Raw genomic sequence first — 25,219 nt, forward strand, 5'->3', positions numbered from 1 at the left:
CTGAGCTGCAACTGCTTATCAAGAGTGTTACTACCAGTCATTGTGAGCCTGCAAACAGGAACGTAATTTGTTTTACACTGTATTTTGATGGCTGCTGGCCACATCCACCAAAAAAGGGGGTCCTAACAGACATACAGTTATTATTGTTCAAATTTTAATGAATATATGGCATTCCCATTCATTATTTAAGTGCCATACACATGCAGTTTCAGTCAAAGCCACCTCTTCATAAATATTATTAACTACAAATGTGCCTTTAATAAACTATTATACTATGCGAAACTGAAGCGTTGTACCAATAATCAAAGGAAAATTAACAGAAAGAATTCAAATACAGAGTGATAAAGCCTCAACTCCCTATTCATAGAAAATCTCTTTAATTTTAATGGGAGCTCTCTTAGACCCTGCACAGCAATGAAGGCTTGTATCTGCTGAGCACACACAAGGACAAGAAACATCTTCTCCAAGCTATTCTGGATCACACACAGACTGATGCAGGGTTACTTGGGTCAGAATAGGTCTATCTGCGGTCATTTTGACCACAATTCAATAACACTGCCTCCAGATCCAATATATGTAGCTTGGTGGCCAGCTTTGTATTCATTATCCAACTGTCTGGACTTCAAAAACCGCTCTGCAAATTGGTGTTCAAGCTGCCATTTGGGATTCAGTGCAGCTAAGGCTCTGATTTTCTCACCAATGCTTGTATTTTTGATAAACTTGTGCACTGAGGAATCTCAAGTTGGGTACTTGGAACTGAAACATCCTAAATCTAGTCAGCTTGCAAATGCTGGCCCCAGACTGCTTGCTATTTATTTTCCTTAAATTAATCCGAGCTCAGCAAGACACTTAAGCACACATCCAACTTTATAAAGACAGAGTGGGTTTCCCACTTACTTAAATAATGCAGATGCAAATGCACTGCTGAATCAGGTCTATAAAAATCCAATAGCTGCCAGTAATAAATGCTGTGCCATACAACAGTCATCTCTGCTCCGCAGCCAGAAGGATGGAATGAATCTGTGCCCTAACATGCCAGTGCTGTGGGTCTGCCTCTGCTCCCTGAATACCATTTAATTCCCTGGGTGTGCAGAGACAGGCTGAGAGCCTCACACAGTCCTCCTCCTCTCCCTGTCTGTGAATAAGATGTGTCTCGATATAGAAGGCATCTATTATGCAAGATTTATCTTGGGTTTTCCTGCTACCATGCATTCAAGATGTAGATAGCGTCAGCGCATCAGCTGGGTGCCTGAAGCTGGAGAGGGACAGAAGCAGAAGTAGCATATTTGCCAAAGCATAAGGCTTTTCTTCTCCAGCAACTCTGTATTAAACTGGCTTTATTTCAACCAGGATAAATGAGCAAACCTCAAAATAAATGTAAGCGATACTATGCTGGAACTGGCATCCTGCCTCTACCAGTGCTATACATACTGCATGCTGGGGAAGCTGTGGTGGTCCCTGTAAGTCTGGCCAGCTCTGATAAGACTGCTCCAGTAAAAAGGTCAGAGTTAAAACCAACAAAAAGAGACTAAGACAGACGCCTTAGTGCAAACTTGCATGTCTAACACCCTCTACTTAGCAGCACTCTTCTGACACTGGTACCCCAAGCTGTGCAGGGGTTTTGCCATAAAGGAATATAGTAAATCCTAAAATAATAACAACAGGTTCCCAGAGGTGTCCAGAGTGATGTCTCTGCACACTGCATCTGAAAACAAGTGAGCGTTTAGCATCTGTGTCATGACTGCACATGGCATAGACACAAAAATCAGGGATTCCTTGGGGCCTTAGCAATTGCAGGTGTGACTAACACAGACATCTTTGGCAGAAAAGTCAACCACAGGCATCAGTCTTCCTGAGAAGGAGATGGAGAGAACTTTTTCCTTTCCACCACTCAGCTGAGGCAGGAGATGCAGTTAGAATCATAGGATCGTTAAGGTTAGAAACGACCACTAAGATCATTTAGTCCAACCAACACGACTCATCCACACCATGCCCACTAAACCACGTCCCTAAGTACCACATCTACATTTTCTTGAACACCTCTAAGAAGGCTGACTCTACCACCTCCCTGTTCCAATTCCCCACTACTCCTTCTGAGATGAAATTTTTCCGAACTTAAATGTCCTCTTCCACCTAGCAGGATTCCCACCTCCATACCTCACTTCCTGGATTAATAATTGTGTTCCTAAATGGAACAGATCTGCTTGTAAGGTAAATGCTTTACATCTCAGGGTTGTAACTCTCAGAACTACCTTTGAGTGAAGGTTCAAGGCAAAGGATTTGGATCACAGGGAAGGTGGCTTCTGTGTAGCCCTCAATAAGGCCTTCAAAAAGGCATCAATTCATGCACACGGAAGACCTTTAGAGGATCTGGCTCTGGCTGATGTATGACATACATGTAGGATAGCTACCAGTGGAAGGAAAAAAGCAAAAGAATCCCCTAACATTAACCTATTTAAAAAAATAACAGAACAGCTTAGGTTGGAGGGGACCTTAAAGATCATCTACTTCCCTCCTCCTGCCATGGACAGGCTTGATAACCACTAGTACCCTTAATAGCTTTAAGAGATGCTTCATCAGCTTCCAAAAGAAAGACTGTGAGACGGAGTGGGGCTCCAGGGCAGAACAGAGTTTTATCAAGTAAATCTAGAGAATTCAGCCATTTTTCACGCATATTCATCCTAGAGAAACGCATCAGTTTCTCTAAACAGTAACAATGACTTTTTTCCTACACTACAGGGTGGGCCCTTCACAGATCTGAATCCTGAAGGTTTGCTTGATGAAGAAGTTGCCGTGGGAGGTTGCTGTCCTCCAGCATGGGTGGAATCTGTCATTTCTGTCATTTTCAAAGACTATCATGAGAAGCCATCTCACTCAAGCTGCAAGATGAAGTATCTTAATCTGGAAACTACTGTGCTTTGCAGGATTATTTCCATGCAGCTGTCAGTAGGAAGCCCTCTCTCCATTCTTGTTTCTTGGGTTAAAATGAGTTAAATAGGTTACAATTAATCAAAATGTCCTTTAAATCATTAATTTGTAAATAAGGTTATTTCTAAGTGCATCTGCTTTCAATTTCTCATGATTTGAAATCTAAAATTAAAGCATTATTAGGGGATAAGGGTCAGCCAACTGGCTGGCAATGAACCCACCTGGAACAAAGTGATCTCAAAATAAACTTTTTTTAACGAGAAGGATGGCTAAAAGCCAAGCAGAAGCTGCAGAGGATACCTCATTAAAGAAATTGATAAGCCTAAGTCGGGTCAATCTGTTTAAGTAACTCGATGGCTTCACTCAGATAGGAATAGATCTGTTTAATTTGCCACCAGCAAAACAGCAGCGTGGAGGAGGAGGAGCCCTCGTGGGGAGCCGTGAGCTCGCCGTAAAAGCTGGATTTGCTCACTTGGAAGAGACATCTCACACAAAGCAAACAGAGGCAGCTGCAGGCACGGAGCAAACCTATAGTGTGCACTGACACCGTGGGACCTCTCCTGTTCTGCCAGCCCGCACTGTGGGCATGGGGCCGGCTGAAAACACCCACCAGGCACACACGGAAAGTAAACTTCAACACGTGAGCAAGAGCGATTTTCTTTCGCGCTTCTACAGCCCTAGGAGAGGTTCCACAGGAGCAAGTGAGTTGATACTCTGCTGGAACAAAAGCTCAAAATCTGGTTCTCGTTTTCAAAAGCCAGCCCAGGGGCCTCGAACGGGAAAATAAATTCTTGCACTGAAGAAGGACCATGCTGTGAACTGAACAGCATTGCCTGGCTTCCGTCAGGATGTGGTTTCTGTTTTCAACCTGTGCCGACGGCAGGAGTGTCAATGCTTCAGGACTTCCGTAATGCTGAGCATAGCACAGCCAGCAGCATCCAGCCAGGGGACTGCCAGTAGCCAACAGCGTCTTGCTAATGACTTGCATACCGGGCAATGGATCAGCAAAGCACTGCTAAGCTGCTAGGCCTCCTTTGCAGGTAGAGGGGTAACCCCACTGACATATCTGGGGGGCTGATTTCCTCACTGAGCAGAAAAATTATGTCTTTAAGTAATTGCATGGTTTGGTAATGGGAAAATAAGAATTTTGCTTTTTTTAAAGAAAAGCCCAACACCGGTTTTATTAGATAGATCTCAGCAGCAACCCAATAGGAGGTTTTGTCAAGCTTGGACTTAATCTACCCTCAAAAATGATGTATAATGAATTATCATAATGATTAACAGCCAAACACAGCATAAATGGAGTCCCTGTCACCCAGGCTTCAACCAAACATTAAGCTTTATAATGTATGAGCATACATAGTAATGAATTAGTGTGTCTCTCCCAGGCTTTTATTCTTTGCAGGCATACTCAGAGGGGTTTGGTACATGTCAGCAGCCCCAGACATTAAATACACTTCAGGCAGGCCTTGGAAATGATGAGGTTTTATTCTTTGAATAGAGCTTCTGATCTTAGCATTAGGAACTTCACCTCAAAGCTTCTCCTGCTGTAACAAAGTCATTTTCACTTTAAAAAGTGAAGTGAGAACACCCCACCTTCCTGCTTCACCTAGAAAGGCGACGTTTTGCTGAAACGCCGTAACAACAACATGAATCTCCTCAGTACAGCAGCGATCCACAAGTCAAAAACCTGCAGCTCCAAAGTCAAAGTGAAATCTGCTCATCTGGAACACAGTAGAATATATATTACCCAGAGAAAAGGCTTAAGCAGGAATACGGGGGTGCTGGGGGTCTTTGTCTGAAACCAGCATTGCCTGCCCAACCCAGGGCAAAAGGACCCCAAAACCCCACTGCCTACACAAGTGCCATCCCCTATGGGATGAAAGCAGGAGCGATACAGTGGGGAGAGGAATTTTTTGGCTAGAGGATTATTACAGATCATTAAGCTGTTCTCCTCTGGCTGGATTGTTAACTTAACGAAAAAAGCACAGACGGCTGAGGAGCTGCCAAGCCTGTGCAGGACGGTTACGTCAAACAAAAAAAAGTCATCGTAAAATCGGAAGGAAGCCATAGACGCTTGTTTTCTCTTACACCTGCAAAACTGAAACCAACTTCCCTTTTCTCTTAATGGAAAACTTGCAAATGCAGAGCTGAGGGGAATACCACTCCTTGCCTTACCCATACTGAAAACAGATGTTCAAAAAATTTCACCTTGTCCCAAACTTCACTTCCTGTGGTTTCATCTATTTTGATTCAGCTATTCCCTAGGGCCCTGCAGTTTCTCTTCTAAATGATAAAGCAACTAGAAGGGGGGAAACCTGAGGGATTCCTGAGAAGCCAGCTCCAAGCAGCAGCTGTTCACCCGGGCGGTGCGCAGAAGAATTGCATCGCATGAGCAAAGAGAGATGGGTGATGTGCAGAGCCTGGCTTCATCAAATGACTTTTTCAGGGCTTTGTGCCAGAAGGAAACAGAAATAATCCGCTAAAAGAATTCCCAATCAGCATAGAACTACCAGATGCTTCCTGTGCTCGAGATTTCAGGATGGGAAGGCTACATGTGAGGGCATAGGTTCAACGCAGTCACTGGCAGCAGGCTGGGAAAAAAGACAACGTATACGACAATTGTAAAAGCACAGCTAAAGGCCAAGTGCTCTGTGCTGGGAAGTCATCACTCCCTGGGGTCTGGCATTGAGATATGGCAGCAGCCAGCATACAGCAAGTAAGTCAAGTGCAAAGCCACACAGAGAGCAGTTCAGGGATGAGTGAAACCAGATCCTCATCAATGGCTCGGTACAAGCCTCAAGAATAAGGAAAGCATCCTTCTGAAGCAGACTTAGCATTCAGAGCAATTCAAAATGACAGTGAACTTGATGTAAAAGCTATAGCAATAATAATTTATTTAAAAAAAAAAAATAGTCGATTTTGTTTGTTTTTCTGGATGCATCTGTATTTCCACAATCTAAGAATACATCCATCCCAGTCATTCTAGACCTCAGAAGAACTGCCTGCTACTTATTATTATTTTTACACACAGCTTTTAACAACCCAAATTAAGTAATTAAGCAAACAGTGCCTTCAGCAGACATTTGAGCTTTTTGTGGTCAGACTTTCCAGTTACTTCATGTACTCTTCAGCCATGTCTTCTATTTCCTCCATGTATTTCAGAATTTCAGATGATTTTAGATTACATCATATCTAAGGCTGTAGCTGTCCACCTCATCACAAACACTCCAAACAAGCTGAACACATAGAGGGACACTGAGCGAAGCTCTGAAAAGCGAAAGTGTGATGCAGAATCCAAAATTTCAATGAGAATCATGTTTTCACATCCCATGGCTGCATTTGCAAGCAAGTAGTCCTTTTACTTCTCTATAGCTCAATCAATATTTTTAGCCTTATTTTTTATGTATTTAGATATTAGCAGAGAGGAGAATTGACGTTTCACTACTAGAGAAATCTTCCTCCTGCATCCCCCTATCTCTTCCTGAGAAAAGCCAATAAAAGCTTTCTTGCACTGACAGTGAACATGTGTAAGATCAACAGGGCTACCAAATTAAAGGCTAACCTGTTATAATATCACTGGTGACTTGCATACACCGCAGAAGCATCCCACTGAGAAAAGAGCTCATGCATGCTCTGCTACAAAGCATGTCAAAAAAGCTTCTAGATGGTGTGAAGAAAGGGAGATTGCCACAGAAATTACAAATGATCAGATGTTTTTGCAGAATATATTCCTTCCTCAGGTTATCAGCAGCAATTGGTGCTTCAGATAATCCACAGAAAGTTGTGAAAAGCCCTTTAAGATAGTAGAAAGGATCTCCTCCTTTAGGAGACAGCAGTACAGAGCAGAGCATGAGATTCAGTGCCTGACACACCTCGTACTTTTCTGGCTTACTCAAACCTGGAGCGCAGTGTCAAGTTTCAGGGTCAGCCATTGCCAAAGCAGCAATACCTCACTAGAGTTCAAATGCTGTTATTCTTTCACTCCAGTAAAAACAAAAAAAAAGCTAACACATGTGCCCTGGCAGAGTGCTGAAAGCATCTTTTTAAGTACAGCACAAGAACAACACTAACATAATACAATACTAAGGGAAGCTGATTTCTGATGTGGGAATCCTTGAAGGCTTCCCTCAGCCTGGACCTCTCTGGTCTAAGAGTCCATCTACAGGGCCGTGTCAGGCATTGGAAAGACAATGGCTGGGTACATTTTCACCTATGTTGTTCATCATAGCAGATGCACTTGGTGAGCTGCATCCCACAGTCTACGCAAAGTCCCAGAACAGGACAGGAAAACGCTCTGTTCCAAAAGGAACACAGTTAGCTCCCTGCTACACCTGTGCTCCGAACACTTTCATTCTGTAAGACAACCAGTTTTCTCCAAATGTTCGATATAAACTTGTGTCTGTTTTTCTTTCCAATTTGTTAGAAGTTAGATGCTTCTATATTTCTTGTTTTAGTTTGCGACCTTTATCCCACAGATTTTGCTGCTTCTTATTATTCCCACCTATGACATGGTTCACTTTTCCTTTGTTACCTGATACATTGTCACTGCTCGGGAAAAAGGAAGGAGAAAGTAATGACACAAAGCAGAAGATTTAAACTTAAAGTTTACTCTTCTTTGCCTGTATAAGGCTGCTTCAAGCATGAATTCACTGCTGCTGTTTAAAAAAGAAAATCCACAATTACCCAAGTGACTCAGCTTCTGTGGAGAGACTGCTGGCTGTCTGTCATGTGCCAGCACACCACACATCCATGCTTACAGCAAGAACTTCATTCCTGATCTGTAATCTTACATGGATTGCATGGCTTTGAAGAAGTCGTAATTAAAGAAAAAAAAAAAGAAAAAACGGAAAGAGATTTTAAACCCGTGCTTCCGTTTCAAATGGGTTCTTCCTGTAAGACTTACATTCAAATACAAAAGCTGAGATTTTAAACGTGTAGATACATTTTCAATCCAGCTCACACGATCACCGGCAGCATTAAATCAGGAAAGAACCCACTATAAAACACAGTCATCTGGTACCACAAAAGCATGCTGGCATTTCTAAAGTTCTGAGAGGGGCTGGCACTCCAAGCCAGGAGATAGCAGAACTTTTCAAGTTCTGCTCAGTATTTGCTTTGCAGTGACACAGGAAACAGGGAGGACTTTAATCTGTAAATAATCTTTCCCCTGTGGACCTGGAAAAGACCTACACGAAAAAAATTGCATTTTTTTCCTCCATGAAATGCTTCATTAAAGTACTGTTCACTCAATAACAAGTTTGAGGAGATTAAAAAAAAAAATATGTTTTTGTACAAAGCCAAAAGTCCTGCATCTCCTTCCTATGCTACAAACAGCTTGTTTGAGATGCAGGAGATTGGGCTTTGCATTAGAATGCTTCACAGAACTAGAGGGAAAAACAATTCCTAAACACTAGGGAGGAATTAAGAGGAAAAATGTGCAAGATGGCCTGATGAGCAGCTAAGTGCTCCGACGCCTTGATCTCACACATCAAATAGAATTAATCTGCTTCCCTTCTCCTACAAGTGCCCTCCCCAGCTGGGCACAGACATCCGACTTCAGACCGAAGCCTTCTTAAGGATTTTTTTTCTTTGCTATCTCTCCCTTCACTCGCTCCTTCTTGCACCACCTAACTGATCAGGTACAGGGCAGCCCTTCGTGTTTGAGTCTTAATGCTGTACATCAGGATGATTAATTGGACCTCAGTAGAATGACTGTGTAATGATAATTTCAGAGAGAGGGAGGATTAATTTGGGTATGATGCTGCAAATCAATCTCCATTTCAGAGTAATTAACTCCAGCTGCTTCAAGAGCTGCAACAAAGCCAGCATTGCTGCAGGTACTCACTAAGAGCTATAGAACCCAAGAGACACCATATCTCTCATATGTATTCCATATCTCTCATATGGACATCACTGGTGTCCAGAAAAAGATAGAGAAAGAGCAAAGAGAGGATGGCAGATGCACTCTGTCTCTGGGTCACAAGACATGTCCCTCTAAGTTAGTGACAATGTCACTCTGGTGAGGCATTGGAACAGGCTGCCCAAGGAAGAAGTGAAATCACCATCCCTGGAGGTGTTCAGCATATGTGTAAATGTGGCATTGAAGGACACTGTTCAGTGGGCATGGTGGGATGGGTCAACAGTTGGACTAGATGAACTTCGAGGTCTTTCCAACCTGAACGATTCTAAGATCAATCCAAAGCTCTAACAATTTCTTTTCAGCTCTGGAACTACTTCTGTGATAAGAAGTGTCAACGTTTTTTAAATGTAGAATCCTTGTATTTCCACACATGTAACCCACAACAGTAACAACTCAGGTATCTCACAGTAATGCAAGTTATGAGCTCTGTAACTAAAAAAAAACAGAGTGAAATCCTGATCATAGCAAATTTGGTAAAGCTACAGACTGAAGCAGCAACTCAATAGTCTGATTTGTTGTGGCTGGCTTTATTAAGGGTACTGGAAGATACATTGATGATTCTGACTTAACGGTTAAGAGCAGCAAATCAATAGTTTGGGCCAAATTATGTTCCTATTTCAGTTCATTTATATCTATGAAAATGAACTGAATTACTCAAGATCTTCATATATATGTAATAAAGCTGGTTCATTTTTGGCATCGTGGTCTGCGGGTACTCATTACAGAAGCCAAACCACAGGCTTGCTCCAGATGGCTTGTCTCTACAACACAGCATGCATCCAAGGCACTTTACAAACTAATCACCTACTGATCATATCCTTTCAATTAAAAATTACTCAATATTTCCAAGTGCTGTCATCCATTTTAGAAATACCAGAAAATTACGAGGTGCTTGGCCAATAAAATGCAGCTTTTTCTACGTTATAAAATTGTCAGCTGAGCAACATTACCCAGTTGGGTTAAGCAGTAGAGTTCATATGTGGCACATGCTGCATTTGCAAGTTTCTCCACCCCTACATCTGCTGTAATGCCTTAGCAGGACCATCTGAGAGCAGAGAAACTGGGAAAAAATGTCTCCTACTCTACAGAGGAGATACAGGCAAAGAGAATCACAGAATGGATTGGGATGGAAAGGACCTTAATGTCCATCCTGTTCACCCTGCCATGGGCTGTCTGCCACCCACCAGCTCAGGCTGCCCAAGGCCCCATAAAACCTGGCCTAGAATGTCTCCAGGGATGGGGCACACACAGCTTCTCAGGGCAGCCTGTGCCAGTGCCTCAGCACCCTCTAAATAAATAATTTCTTCCTAATATCTAACTTAAATCTCCCTTCTTTTAGTTTAAAACCATTCCCCCTTGTCCACAGAAACTTAATTCAATCAAATGGCTTGACCTCCAAGAGAAAATCCAGTTTCTCCTGGCTGTCAGTTCAGAACAACAGGTAACAAAGGTAAATTATGATCAACAAAACAGCAGACTTCTGTACTCACTGCAAAGAAAATTAAGAGTATTCTCCAGCCAAATGGCTGTGCATATCAAATTTAGTTTATTACATAGTGGCACATACTTAATGCCATAGCCTCACACAGACATGCCTTCAGCCAGTAGCGTATGTTTGTACATAAGCAAAATCCTCCTGCACTGTGCATTTTGGACAGGTAACCCAGAACTCTGTGTTTTTCACTATGCTGGGTGAATTACAGGCTGTAGATATCATCTGGTCCATAAACACATGACTCCCTACAGTCATCTAACCAATTCTATATCTTGTGAGAGTCATTTACCACCTTGTCGCAAAGACAGTAATCAGGACATGTGATTCAGTCACTTAGGTCACCCATGCTTTTAGTGTTTATAAATATTAATGACCCTGATTGCTATGTAGTACTACTGTAGTTTAAAGCTTGGAGCATCTCAAATACTCATGGCAATGAGACAGTTCCCAGGAAAACAAAGTTGGCAACAGAATGCAAGAAAATTTTCAAAAGAAACAGAGACATTGCACGAGGCCACTCACCTTGTTTCCTGACATTATATGGCTGTATTTATAGAGTTCAAACAGTGTATAAGTGTATCGCTACAATAAAATTGTTCCTTACAGCAAAAACAAATGTGACTTGTTCATTTGGAAATATGCAAGGTTGCTTGAGGTATCAATGTCCCTAGGAAAAGTTGTATTCCACTTTCCTTTCATGACAATACAAACAGGTATGACATAAACACAGCCACTCTCCAATTCTCTCCAAAGCAAACAGGCATGCCATGATCTTTATTCCACAATCCCCATATTTTTAGCTATCAGCTTCCTTCCCCTCTTGGTTGAAGACCTTTTTTTCCAGATGTCAGTTGTGAGCACAGACCTAGTGCAATAGCTTATTTTTGCTTCACTGCTAGCAACTGCAGTCACTTCAGGTCATTAACAAGACTTATCTGGCTGAGAAGCTTCTAGAATTGCAATGAAGTATTAATTTAATATCCTCAGACGAAGGGAAGTATGCAAATAAAGAGCACTGTGATGTACCAAAGAGTGTCCTCTGATTACCATCTCTTGCTGGTCCAATAGAAGTAAATGGGTTCTAGCCTGAGTTTTTACAATAGTTTCCTGGATAAAGATCCTGTAGTTTAAAATAAACCCTGCTAAACAAGCTATAGTCCACTCAGCTTGACAAGTTTAAAACAATTAACTTGTGGGGAGCCAAGCTGCTTCTTCCCTACTCACTGGTCAGCTGTTAGAGACAATGCCTGAAGTACAAGGAGGCTTTCAGGCCAGATTCTGATGTTGTTGAGAATGGTGTAAATCAGGAATAATCCCTTCAGAGATTAGTAAAAGGAAGATCAGATTCAGGCTCGCAGAGTTAAGTAGAAACCATGTGCTGGGCTTATTCTAATTCTTCTATGCACAAAGAAATTCTCCTTCTGCATGTCCCCATCCATCCTGCCTAAAGCACTGTGAACCGAGGTTCAGAAGTGCTACTGATAACACCCAACAGAAGACATTCATTATTGCAAAATACTTCTGCCTGCAAATTTATTAAGCAAGCCTTGCAATTTGAAAAAAAAAAAAAAAAAAAAAAATTAAGAAGGTAAATTACACAGGAAGAGCATCATTTTATTTAAAATCCCTCCTGACCCCTGAACCATGAAATGAATGACAGTAATTATCTTTTACAAGAAACCAACACATTTAATTACCTTGACTTACAGTATCTGTCCCTGGTTCCAGGCATATATCAAAGGAAAACAAAAGAGGACTTTTAGCCAGATGCATGTAACTTCCTTACGAAGCACCTCAACAGGTATTCCAGTGCTGAATGCACTAGTTACAGAGGAATGCAGGGTTATCTGATACTTACTCCCCTTTCGTATTCTCCTCTGAAGCTTCAGGCAACAACGACAACAAAAAAAAAACAGTCTTGATAAAACTATGCATCCCTGTACCACTATGTCAGAAGTATACAAGTTTTGCCATCCATGGTTGTGCTAATGCACCACAGTGTGCACACTGGAAAACCTGGTGTAATAGACTAAGACATAAGTCTCTTTCCTATTTAGATCAAGATATGGTTCCTCATTTCCTGTGAGGGTTGTGAAGTTACCTGCTGAGGACAGCATGAGCCTACATTAACACTATTCTCATTTGATGTGGAGTAGTTCAGTCTCTCTGCTGTGATGCTTACTGTGCTTATGCCTCCTAAAACAGCCTGCTGAGCAGCTTGACTGACAGACACCTTCAATTTTGGATGCCAAGTGTGTCAAGAAGAACCAATTCTTTACTCTCTAACTCTTTCAACACACAAGCTGCTTCCTGCAGGTCCCTGTGGCATGCCTTAATGTTCACTTATTAGATTTGAAATCTTCTACCATGCACTGTTTGCAAGGATTTAGCATCCTTCAATGCAAACTTAACAATCTCACACCCCAACTACTTTGGACAGGAAGTTGAATTTCAGTAGAAGCTATAAGCAGAGTACCAAGGACTGCCACCTCAACAAAAGAATTTCCTTTGGAAAGGGGAGGAAATCTGATGAGGTTACTTTGCAAGAAAGGAAATTTTGTTTTTTCTTACCTCTAACCACACTCTTGGACAGTGATGGCAGATATGTGTAGGAAAATAACTCTGCTAGACACATTGAAAACAGTCCAATTGGAACTGGATAAAGAAATCAGCAACAATGAGCTTGTTTAAAACAGTGCCATGTGTTCCAGAGATTATGAGAACTGAGATGCTTTGCAAGTCTCATTAAGCAGATGAGACTTTCAGCAATCGATTCTAACACATGTGCTGAGCAATAGCCCTGTGCTGACTCAGAGAGAAGCATCCTACCCACTCTGTCTCCTTAACACATTGCAGGCTCAAAAGAGTCCCCAGGTAATGAGCAGATCAAGTCTTAATGAGCTCATTAGATATGACAAGTTTATATTCAAGGTTACTTTGCACAACCCTACTCTTTCTTGGAGAAAGAGGTGAAATTGTCATGCAGCATTTGTTATTGATGGAAAAGAGGATTAAAAACCAAAAGCAGTAGTTGGTACTAGAAGCAAAAACACCTTAATTTCCTTGTAAGTCAATATTGTCAGTACCAGCCAAAGCGATGCTGCCAAGCACCTGCCCAGGAGCAGCAGTCAGCCAGGAAGAAAGCACAGCAACTCAAAGGGAGATCAGAAAGATTGATTTTTGATAGCTGTAAAAAGCCAAGAGGGTTTTTAATATTCAGGAAAGCATCAGTGCCCTAATAACAGAATTTCCATCTCTAAGAGCTACACCTGTCAAATAACACCAGATTAGACACAAGAATATAAAAAAGAGATCCTGGCTTTGACAAATTTGAAGCAGCTCCTTTGGTAGAGGTGAGGAGGTCAGAGAGCGATGCTTTTCAAAAATGTGCAAGTCTCACCTGCTTGTACCCTTGATGTGACCCTCAGGCACTGATGCCTGAATGTAAAATCTCATAATTTAAATGAGACAGCTGTCAGCGGCAAAGGAATAGGCAGTACAAGTTTAAGTAGCAGACCTCACCCTGTCCTGAAAAGCCTGTTACCTTCTTCTGATAGTGAAAAGATTTCCACCCCACCCTGGTAATTTAACCCTTAATACATGCATTTATGCCAATCAATTCTCAAGCATGTATAGAAAGTACAAGGAGGAAAGGGGGGCAGAGTCTCGCATTCTGCCTCTGGTCTGTTCCCTGAGCATACATCCCCAGTGCCTCCTGCATGTATGCATCACAGCCTGTACTTTTCTAAGCAAGACAGCAACGGCACAAAACTTTGCTGGCAGATTACAGTCGGACTCCCAGTGTTAATTTCCACATTCAGAGGCATGCCGAAAGCATGGTTAGTGGCTCCACAGGAACAATCTTGGGGCAGACTGACAGCTCGATGAAATGCAGGTTTCTAAAGAGAAGCTCTGACGCATTTTTTTTTTCATAAAATGCAGAAAAATCCTTAGTTTCAGTGTGGCAAGATAAATTAGGGAGTTGACATTTTGAGCAAAGCTTCATTAAGAAATTCACACATACACAAGTGAAGAAAGCTGGGACGTTCACGTCCCTGATGGCTCGCCTAATGAGGATCCAAGGTTTGCTCCCTGCTGCTCTAACTTCTAACTCTTGGTCAGGCTCACTCCCACAAGAGGACTGTCCTTCTCCCAAAAATAGCAACTTTAAATGGAGCAAGCATGAGGCATGATAGGACTGTTGGTCAGTTAATGCAATGACAGTCCCCACGTATAGGACAAAGGTCTACTGTCTAGACTGGGGGAAAGGGAAACTCTTCGCCAAGAAACAACAGAGGCAGTGACCGCACTGAGCATTTCTGGCTTCATCTGGGAATATTTTTGCCTAACAAAGCATTCTTCACCCACTGTTTTGAGGGCTATATGTAAAGGATAAACATGCCCTGCTTATGAGCAAGCTGAAGCAGACACAACTAATGAGCCCCTCTTCTATTCTAATAGGACAGAGGAAGAAAAAAAGCATTCTATTCTCCTCTGTCTGTGCAAAACAGAGGCAAACATCCCCTTCCAAACAAGCTGAGATGGTAATTGCAGCGTATCGATTCTTTTCCATCCAAACCTCCACTTTTTCCCTATTAAAAAATCCCAAAATGAATCACACTTACATAGTAGCTTACTCAGCCAATATTTACACTCAACCCAGTACTGACATGAGACTCCTGAGTTGCACAGAGGTAACTTATTCAAAAACTCCTCTGTTTCCACTCTACCAGCAATGCTTTAAAAAATCCTGCAGTTAACTGTATACTGTCTTGTATTTTTCAACAGACAGCATCCATATGAATAGTTGGGTGGAGAGGAACCTGACGAGGTTCAACAAAAGCAAGCATAGAGTCCTGCATCAGTACAGGGTAGAGGATGACCTGCTGGAGAGGTCTGCAGAGGACCTGGGCATTTCGGTGGATGACAGGTCCATTCAGCCTGGAGAAGAGAAGACTAAGAGGGGATCTGGTCAGTGTTTATCAATATCTAAAGTGTGGGAAGCAAATGGATGAGGCCAGATTCTTTCCAGTAGTGTGCAGCAACAGGAAAAGGAGCAATGGCCAAAAATTGGAACACCATTCCACACAAATACACAGATACGAACTTCTTCAAAGGAAGGGTGACAGAGCACTGAAATAGGCTGTTCAGAGAGGTTGTGGAGATTTTCAGGACTCATCTGGACACCTACCTGTGCAACTTGCTATAGGAAACCTCCTTTATCAGAGGGACTCAAGTCAGTGAACACTAGAGGTCCCTTCTAACCCCTGCAATTCTGGGATTCTGTGATCTCCTGCTCCTTTACTCCTTTACAGGCAGGCTCAATTGGACATCTACATTCAATCCATGATGGTGTGGTTTAACTATGAATAGAGTAGAAATATTTCAGTTGGAGGGGGCCTACAAAGATCAAGCTCAAAAGAATGACCATTTCAAGGCTAACCAAGACTTAAAGCATATTACTGAGGGCATTACCCAACTATCTACTGAACAGCAGTAGTCATGGGAAATGGATCACTTTGCTAGGAAGCTTGTTCCAGTGTTTGACCCTCACCACAAGGAAATATGTTTCCTAACACCTAGTCTGAATTGTGAACATTATGTCAAATCACAGCAACATTTGGAAAGCTTGTATATATTGATCATAATTTCCATGGTTTTCAAGGATCATGAGAAATACAGAAGAAAGTATCTGGTTGAATCACATTTCTTTCCTGTAACTGGAGGGAAATTCCCAATTGTGAGAGATCAGAATCAGCCAAAGTTTCCCTCTGTCTGGACTACACACCACAGTTCTCCAGTTTCCTTAAATATCTTATAGTGCACAAATCTTACAGGTGAATGAAACACTTCCAGTCCCCCAGAGTGGCCAAAGAGCACCTGAATATTGCACACAATTATGTAAACAAATCTTATCAAACTTAATGTGTTGGCTTGCAGAAAGTCTGTAATCAGCACACTCTTCAATGAGTTTGATTATGTTATCTCCCAATATACACACAGAACCACAGAATGGCAGACGTTGGAAGGGACCTTAAGAGATCACTAAGACCAACCCCTCTGCTAAAGCAGGAACCCTACAGGCTCCTACCAGAATCGCACAGATAGGTGTCCTGATGGGTCCTGGATATCTCCATAGAAGGAGACTCCACAGCCTCTCTGGGCAGCTTGTTTCAGTGCTCCGACATCCTTACTGTGAAGTTCTTCTTCATGTTAGTATGGAACTTCCTATGTTCAAGACACATGCATGTTACTGCCCTAGCAACCTAATGAAGAGGAGATGGCTTTAGCAACCGTAAATCTTCATCGTGGTCACATGTCCTGCTACCAGGTTACATCTGTTTCCTCTAACTTTTCTGGTCTGAAGCTTTTCCTTTTTAACTTTTACATAAGTATTTTTGCAATATTCACATAAAATCCTTTGTGGCAGTCACAAAGAGTGATGCTCTCTGTCGCCCTGCAGGATCTCAAGAATCAAGCCAGCAATAGAAAAAAAAAGCATTGGCTAACTGTGTGCTTCATTACTTAAACACTTTAGGAAGGCAGACTGCCAAACTAAAAATTCTAATATATGTCCTTTGTGTGATGCTCAATTTCTGATGCATTAAAATCATCATTGCAATTGAAGGTGATGGCATTTTTTAAAAAATATAAACATAAATATATTGGCTTGAATGGCCTGGATTGTTGTACACATGGGTATCTTCCTAAAATGGACAAACAGAAACGTAACAATTTAATTTTTTTTTTTGCTAGAGGTATCACTCCTTTAAATAGGATTATTCCAAGATAGGATTACTTTTGCAGCATGTTGTTTTATTAATTTTTCTGCCATGTAAACCAACCACTTAAACAAATGTTTTATATTTATAAATGGAACTGGATGCAGCGTGACCGTGCTAATGTTTATCATGATTATTTTAGCTCCAGCATATTACTTTAGTTGTAAGCAACTGACATGTCAGCACTGGAAGTAGAAATAGTTTAATATATTTACTCCAAAGTAAAACAAACAAACAAACAAAAAAAAAACAGTGACTATTGTGTTTTAATAATTACTGTTACAATTGAGTACTGACTCCATCATGAAAGGATGGTCTCGTTAAATCTTGTTGGAAAGAAAGCTGAAGTTATGTTGCTCTTGTATCACGATTTCACAGCACATGACAGCAAGTTCCTTGCCTTTTCACTGATTTTTTTTGCCTTCCAGATGCTGGTGGTAGCAAAGGGGAAAGACTGAGTGCTGAACTAAAAGCTTTGCCTGGAACAAGTGAACCCTATGAAAGCAGCAGCAGTAAAGAAATAGGCAAGTGGGCATCTTATGCCATGCAATTTTCCAGACCCTCAAAGAGAAGGGAACGAGAAAGATGACGTTACTGGAAGAGCAAGTATAATAATTACACAATTAGGAAAGCATTTTCCCCATGAAATAATCATGATGAATGATGTTAGTTTCATTGTTCAGAGCTCTGTAGGTATTAAAGAATGCGGCCCAATGATACTATTTTTCTGCTGCAAGGTTTGATCAGGAAAAAATATCTTAAAAATCCAAATGTGGTATCTTCTCCTCCTTCAGTGATCTTCCTAGTCTGCATTTCAAAGAAGATACCTTGACAGACGTGTCATGTTAGAAAGCAGTCTCCTGTTTGATTAGAAGTGTTTAAAACCAAGCTAAAGTACTTGCAGGTAACCGTTTCAAATGTACTTGTTTGAATCCCAGATGCTTCCTACACAGACCGACTTGGCCCACAAGCAGAAAGACCTAAAACTGCAGCAAGGAAAAGAACTGAGGAAGATGACTTTGCTGATGAACAATTAGGAGAGGATTTGCTTCCAGAATAATGTGGGGTCCACTCAAAATCTTTTTTCCTTCTAAACTTTTTAGCAAAACGATGCTCCATCAAGGTGGTTTTGTACCAGGTTTTCAAGAAATAACTGTTGAAACGCTTCGTGTGTATGGGACCGTCTATTAAACATTTTGGAGTTGAAGCTACAGTGTGTTTTACGATCAGTGAAAAATAAGTTATGCTTGGGTTATTTGACTCCTGCATTAAAACTGCAAAAAGCGAAGGCCTTATTCCAATGCAGGCAGGTGAGGGCGGGCCTTCCATCAGTGCCTGCTATTCACTCACCATGGCGATGCAGCAGCTAGAACAAAGGCTAGAACAGTGGAACCCGCCCCAGCGGGTATATAAAGGGCCCTGCCGGCAAGCCAGCAGCCCAGAGCAGAGCAGGCAGCAGCGGAGCAGGAGCTGAAGTGAGAAGGGATCGGGGAGGGGCAGGGGCTGATATTAGAAGGGACAGGCAGGAGCTAGGGCTGATATTAGAAGAGACAGAGGGGCGGGGTCTTGCATCCCAGTCACGCACCTGTGTCCGGAGACACCACGTGTGAGCAACCTTTGGGCACAGGTGGTGGTGGAGGGCTGTTTTGTCTTCTAGGCCAGGACGGGGACGTGGCTGGAGCGTGGCAACTCCTGGTGTCAGCCCTGCAGCCCTCAATCGGTAAGGAGAGCTCCGCTCCACCGGCCCTTGCTGCTCCTGTGGGACTGTCTCCACGTTCTGTCTCCCAATAAAGCTTGAATTCATTAATCCATCGGTTGGTTCCTCTCCTTTGTGCCATCCCTCTTTCCTATGATATTTAAGCATCTTTACGTGTGTGCCTGCGTGTGGGGTGTGTGCCTGCAGATACGGACAAAGCGTACCTATGATATGTGTAAATCAAACCTGTGCTTATTGAACACCCTTCCCGTGTATCCAGGAATCTGATCACACCATGAGCCGTGAGGTCACAGAGCCCCATGAAGGTGCGTGACCAACCGCCATGTGCTCAGGGCAGCGTGGAGCTAGGGCTGATATTAGAAGAGACGGGGGGGGGGAGAGAGAGGCGGGAGGCCAGGGACGATTCCCAGGCCAGGAGGCCGAGGCAGCCCGTGCCGCTCTGTGCAGGGCACACCTTGGACTCAGCTGTTGCCAGGAGCACAGCGGGACGGCTTCCATCCGAGGCAGTCAAGGGGTAAAGCACGTCAGCGCCTTAGCTGTCTTCTTGGAGAAAACATCAGTTATCCTTAGCGATTGATCCACACCGATTCCACACAATAGCAGTGCCCCAGGAGCCATCTGGACTAAATACCAAACTGCACAAACTTTGCAGCACAAGTATACAAGTATTTCACTACAGCAGACATAACAGAAGCTCAAATGATTTTTACTGCCAAGCTTTTGCACAACACCAATGACTGCATTAGTCAGTGGAGTGGCTGACAGTGAAGCACTGCAGACCTAAAGATCTCCTGTCCATTGGGCTGCATATTTACTCGGACTTTTCCGATTCAAACTTAGGACATCACCTGAGGTGCAAAGTTTAAGTGTCCTCAGCCTTCCTGATGTCTCAGTTTGCTCTGACCATGGCTCTTAAAGGACAAAACTCTGCAGAGGAAAGGGAGTAGCAGAGAGACAGAAATGGCCTGCAATAGTCTGTTCTCCCCTAACAAGGAGCAATGGTGGCACAGGGTCTGATGAGAGGAAGAACACATGTAAAAGAAAGGATGACAAGCGGAAGGGTACTGGAAAGGCAAGACTGAAAAACATTTCAGTATGTGATCATAAAGAAGATAAATGGAGAGAAAACAAGGAAGACTCACCCCAAAGCTTTAGGGAAGCTCTCAGCCTCTCACACACCCAGTGCTTTGATGGCAGATGGCACACACACAAAAAAAAACCAAACAAAAAACCAAAAAAACCTACACCGACTCCACCCAATATATTTAACTTTGATCCAAACACACAGTGTGTCACTGTGGCAGGGCACAATGGCACATGTCCATAGTTCATGCTTCCTGAAAAATCTGAATATAATTGACATAGGAATTTCACTACTGCCTGACTCTTTATCACAAAAGCGTTGCTATTTTTTGCTAATATTGACATTTTGTGTTAGAAACCCAAATGGCAAACCTTGGACCACTTGGCTGCCAAGCAGGAGAGCTACACAGTGAGAAATGTGGACAAAGCCATGGGAATCATCCTGATATTTCTAAAGGCAAACTTTCCTTTTGGTTCTTCTCGTCAAAATTCTTTGCTTTATCTCAAAGCGTTTGAAATTGACACAGAATTAAGTTCAAGTGAACCAAAAAGCATGAATGCCTTGTTTTTTTCATAACCAAAATTATGATTTGATGATTATCTTGACCTGCTTATGTTTCCCCCCCAAACCAAAAGCGAAGCCAGATCACCTTCACAAACCTATTCAGCAAGAATTAGTAAGAGAAAACATGACATGCATGGAGCAATAAAGCTAAAGGCTCACACTAATGCAGCCCAAGGGCAGATCATGTGAAAACCATCACTATATCCCATCAGATTAAAGGAACTTAAGATACAGGCATGAATGTCCTTACTGCACCCTGATAGCTGCAGGGCACCATACAAGAGACTCACACAGAGAGGTCAGCTCTACTTCGAGTTGCAGGTAGCTCAACACCATGCTCTTTCCATACAATTCTGTAGAAGTCTCAGACCAAAGTACTCTATTTCCAGATTGAGCCCAAGCAGGGACTTTCTGTAGGACTCCAACTGGTGTACTTAGACCCTAATACTCAGACGACATCTTCTAACCTGATCTTTAGTTTTGCATGCCACGCTGTAAGTAGGTACAAATCCAGTTCTGGCCACCCATAGCACTCACTGACTCTGGAGACAGAGAACCTGATTCTTACCTAAAAATCAAGAGGTGACACCTTACACTTCCCTAGCAGGGTCATATTAACTGAGCTGGCAGATTTGATAGAATTAGATTTCTCTGTTGAGCTGGTGCAGCACTGTGATGTGTCAGCACATCCAGCACTTCAGATATATAAGTTTAAGTCCTTGATTGAAGATCCAGCTTCCAGAAATAATGTTGTGTCCTTTAAAAGGAACAACCTTTGTTTTAGTGCATCAACAGCTAGAAAGTAATAACTTAAAGAAATACACCAATCTTGGGAAAATTTCAGTAACAATTTATTCAGTCCAGAGGCATTTTAATCTTGCTTCCAGCATTCAGTTGAATACTTAAACTTCCCTGTGCTGGTTTTTGCTCTGCAGAAAAAACCTCCGAGAGGATGGATAACAATGGCTCCAGCTCAGAGCAGTTTTAGGGACACCCAGAGTACATGCAGGTACCTCCATGGCAGCAGCAGCTCTATGGCAGGCAGCAAAATATGGGGAAGGTCATGTTTGGTCCCTGTGGGCTGACCACATCCATTCCTCCTCATGTTCTGCACTTCCCAGCAATGTATGTTGGACAAACCCAATCAACACGAGCTTGTTGTATTTTCCATTAAGTACTTGAGTTTGGTACTTAAAAACCACATTGTGTTCAAGATGCTGAAAGACAGATTCCTACACGTAGACAACTGCACTCCCCCTATGCTCTGGGGAGATCAAACGTGCAGATCCTGAAGCTTGGGACATGGCTCGTACAGTACACTGGAGCAGATACTTATAAGGCTAAATGAATATGGATGAACTGCAAAGGCATTTATCCACCTTGGGATAAATGGGACCAGATATAGGACCAGATGCATCACAGCAGAACTTGAGAGGTACACAGGAGCTGCCACTTCCTGGTCAGTCTTCAGACACAGACATGAAGGCAATAAAAGCAACATAAACGCACACAACAGTGATTTGTCTGCATGTTTCATTCCCTTGTCCTACACAGATGTTTTCTGGGGACTGCTAACAGAAAGTTTCACACTGCGATACCTAATTCCACTCTAATGTATGAGCTGTCAATTTGCATACCTCTGACTTATCAGCATCTTCACTGTGCAGATAACAAACATTACATATTCTGATTCAATCAAGCAGGACTACATAAGTCAGACAGGGGCAAAGGAATCCCTTCTCCTACATGCACCCCCATGCTTTAACCTTTACCAGTAATCTCAGATAAGCAAAAAGATACTGCTGCTTCTCTCTTCCTGATCAGATACTTTCCCCAAGTAGTTTTTGCCCCTTAAGTGAAAACAAACAGCTTCTGGACGCCCAGTTTACAGTTGTGATCTATGCCAACATCATCTTTCTGAAATAAAAAGGAGAAAGGAAAAAAAGTGCACTGTAAGGGAAGGAGAAGGGCAGGCAGGAAGGAAATCTGTCACTGATTTAACTGTCTGCACAGAAATGTTGCTTCAGCATGAGACACCCACAGCCTCGTGCTCCCTTCTGCAAAGTATAGAATAAGTAGAATGCACAGAAAAGTAAGCCTGGTGCGAGGAAGGAAAAAGTTAAAGCAACTCTACTCACGGCATCTGGCCAGCAAACCCAAACAAAAACGTGTGCTTATCCGGCGTTCCTCAGCTGGCGCCATAAAAAGCTCCACCAGGTGGTGGGATTAACAGCATGTTAAATTTGCTGTGGAGCCGGATCTGCTCTTAGAAGCACATTTCTGCTTCACTACATTTCTGAAAACACTTCTGCAAGGCATCCTTAATAAAAAAAAAGGAATTACTGCTATCATTTAACAGCAGCATTTGCAATGTATTTGAGATAAAGGACGCTGTGATAGCCAAGGGGATGAAACTTCCATCTGCACGACCACGATTTCCTCTCAAATTACTCCCAGTTTTCTAGCAACAGAAAAGCAAACTGATTAGGTGAAGTAAAGTCTTAAACAAAATGATGTTTAGTGTTAAAAGTTACCTTTGCAGTTGCAATTCTTGTACTGTTAGTAATATCAAGTTTAGAAGAAAAATTGCAATCCAGGTTGAGAGTTCTCTTCTGTTTGGGATGTGTGAAAAATTGATACAAACAGAGCAACTCAGTGTTCCCATGCACAAGCAAACCATACACAAACAGCAAGCCCAAAGAATGTGGAACTGAACTGTTCTCTCTTTTTGCTCTTTCAGACAGTGCTCTCATGTGCTCCTAGCAGAAAAGTGCAACAGAAGTATATCTGACAGAAGCGTACTTGAAAAACCTGGTGGTGAAGAGACCACAAGCTGCTTGGGTCGGGCTACAGAGTGCAGCTTTGTCGCTGCTTAGGATTTAAACCTGCTGAAATGTTACCTCCTAGCAGCACCCAAATGAAGCAGTGTGAGGAAGTGGGAAGGGGATACAGCAACAAGTTCCCCACGGACCTACACAGAGGATCTGCCGCCTACAGGATAACCAAGAAAGTAAGTGCAAAACAAGAAAACAACTCACAAACTCTTTTAATTCACACCCAACCATTCATAAGCTTGAAAATTCAAAAGCATTCAAAATCATTATGCTCCCAGAAGGGACCTGAAGCACAGCTAAAAGTGGGACAGGTAGCCTGGGGCAAACCCCAGCTTCTAACACAAGAGCAGCTCTACCAAAGCATTACAGCGGGCAGCGTCCCACAGGCTGTAGGTCAGGCCCTAAAAATTGAGAATGGGTGAAGATACAGGCAAAAGATCACACGGGACACTAAGCAGAGATCCAAGTGGAGACCAAGTAGGGACCCAACTATTCCAAAGCGAATGCTCTGCACAGAGCCAGCCCTCCAGCTAAAGCCATGTGCCTAACAAACAGGAGGAGAGTGCACTCTCAGCTGTCAAGTGGCACGAAGGCTCCAGTAAGGGGCAATGCTTCTTTGTGCCTTATGTCAGCCAAGAGCACCAACGCTCAGGAGGAATGCACAAGGATGGGATCGAAATAAAAGGTGGAGTTTCTTTTTCATATCCTCACATTTCCTGTTTCTTTTCCATGCTGAAATTTAATTTCCTTTTCCAAGAGAGCTTCAGGAGCTTATGAAAACGGACCCAGAAGATTACAACGGCTTTGTCACCCTTCCAATCTCCTCGAAATGATCCATAGCCAGGGAGGTTCTCCCTTCACATGCATGCCTAGCAGGCAAAAATATAATTCTGTCTTAAGGTTATATATCAATGAGTTATTTTGGAGTACTGAACACAAGAGGAACTCAAGCTTTATAAAGAGTTGTACAAAAACCACATATTTCAAATGAGTCAACGCACACCAAAGCAATTTTGACCATTTTGTTTTCATTTTCAACAAAGCTAAGATCCACCAGGCCAAGCACCAACTGTTGGCTAGGAGAGACACCAAGAGCCATACGAACAGCTGCCAAACTGCTGACCTCGAAGATTAGTTATTTACACTGCGCTGGAAATTAATACTGCCGGCGGAGATGTGCGGGTACCTAAGGTCCGCTTCCTTCCTCTAACGGAGCAACACCGGCAGAGCGAGTAAAAAAAAATAAAAAAAAAAAAAAAAAAAATGATCATAATAGACAGGCAGGCGGGTGCGGGACTGGGGCAGGCGGGGGGCTCGGAGGCGGCGGGCGGGACCCGGAGCGGCCCCGGGGATGTCCTGAAGTTGCGCCGCTCCCGCCGCCCCCGCGGCCGCTCCCCGCGGGGCGCTCCCGGCTGCGCGGCCGCTGCCTACCCGCAACGGAGCGGAGCGGCGCGGCGCCGGAGCCGCTCTTTCTGCTTCTGGGCGAGAAGAGAAATAACCCCCAAATAAAGAACTTAATGAGGAGTGGGGAGGGGTGTTGGCTCCCGCCGCGCCGTTTGCAGCGGGGTGAGCGGGATTTGCAGGTAAGCGGGAGGAAGAGGAGGAAGGCAGAGGGGTCCCGCGGTACTCACGGCGGGGCGCGAGAGGCCGGCGGGCGGCCAAACCCCATGGCCGGCGATGGGCGATCGGCGCTGCGGCGGTGCTGCTGCTGCTGCTGCTGCTGCTGCTCCTGTTACTGCTGTCTCCGCTGCCCGCGGAGCCGCTCCGGGCGCCCCGTCCCTCCCCTTCCCTCCCGCCCGGCCTCCCGCACGCTCATACAGCGCGCCCCCAGCCAGCCACGTGGACGGCGCAGAGCCCCCGCGGCTCCTCCTCGGAGCTGGGCAGGGCAATAC

The 25,219-nt window shown here is 43.3% G+C and overlaps 1 protein-coding gene across 2 annotated transcripts in view; it reads right to left on the reverse strand.

Annotated features, from left to right (window-relative positions):
• ST3GAL1 (ST3 beta-galactoside alpha-2,3-sialyltransferase 1) overlaps positions 1-24,995 on the reverse strand; it is a 72,992-nt gene extending 47,997 nt beyond the window's left edge. For both annotated transcript variants that reach the window (XM_042870180.1, XM_042870181.1), the window contains exon 1: positions 24,959-24,995. The gene's annotated coding sequence lies outside the window, so the exon portion shown is untranslated. The remainder of the gene's footprint in view (positions 1-24,958) is intronic.
• Positions 24,996-25,219: the final 224 nt, after the last annotated feature.

Source organism: Lagopus leucura, unplaced genomic scaffold (genome assembly GCF_019238085.1).
Source record: "Lagopus leucura isolate 7727_CA_CO unplaced genomic scaffold, USGS_WTPT01 Super-Scaffold_100002, whole genome shotgun sequence".
Classification (NCBI taxonomy): Eukaryota; Metazoa; Chordata; class Aves; order Galliformes; family Phasianidae; genus Lagopus; species Lagopus leucura.